Genomic DNA, 859 nt, shown 5'->3' with positions numbered 1-859 from the left:
AACATGGATGTGAAGGAAGGACATGACTACCAGGTAACTTAGGTGACCTATTTTCCTTTATTTTTCATTACATTATCTGAACTGGAATTGCCACGTTTAGGGAATCCCCAACCTCTAGGTAAGAAGGAGCTACTTTTAAATTCTTTGAAGCTTTATAATCAACAAGGAAATAGGAAATGTTGGGAACAGTGCAGTCCGTTAATAAGGGCCATACACAGGGTCTGTTGCAAATCGTAAATGACCCCACAGAGGGATGAGGTGGATAGAGGTCCCACTGTGGCTGCCTCCCACTCTGCTCCATGGTCTTTGCAGACTAAGAGGTCATAGCAGTAGCAGATGGCCCAAAGATCCAAGATTCCACAACCACTGGAACATGTACCTTTGGGACTTTTACCCAAGATAATGTTAGTCATTAAAATGTACTCCACAAAATTGCAGCGCTGGCTAAAGACAAACTTGAGATTTAACTGATAGTGCTGAGTCCAAGTCACTGAATTCAGAAAACCATGCATCTGGAAATTACATTTTATTCCATTCTGCCATCTGTTTTATTCTAAGAACAAACGTATTACTAAAATATCCACAAATACTTTTTTTGCACAGAACTGTTGGAATATTTTCAATTCAAATTCCTTATGAACAAAATAGAAAACATTTTCTTCTTCTATATATGCTATTTCTTTCTGTAATTAATAGAATTTCAGCCTGATTTCAATTAACTGAAAGGTACATAATTATATTCTTTTTTAAAAAAATCATGTAGTTCATGTAGTTTTTGACATCTTACATTTTAATACACTCAGTAGGTGGTTGAGGAAAAAGAGTGTGTTTGTTAAAATGCCTTAAATGTTTTCATTTT

Source organism: Lynx rufus, unplaced genomic scaffold, assembly GCF_022079265.1.
Source record: "Lynx rufus isolate CCGP_SWC_20201006 ecotype Redwood Valley unplaced genomic scaffold, mLynRuf1.p SCAF_20, whole genome shotgun sequence".
Classification (NCBI taxonomy): Eukaryota; Metazoa; Chordata; class Mammalia; order Carnivora; family Felidae; genus Lynx; species Lynx rufus.
This window is presented reverse-complemented; position numbering follows the sequence as displayed.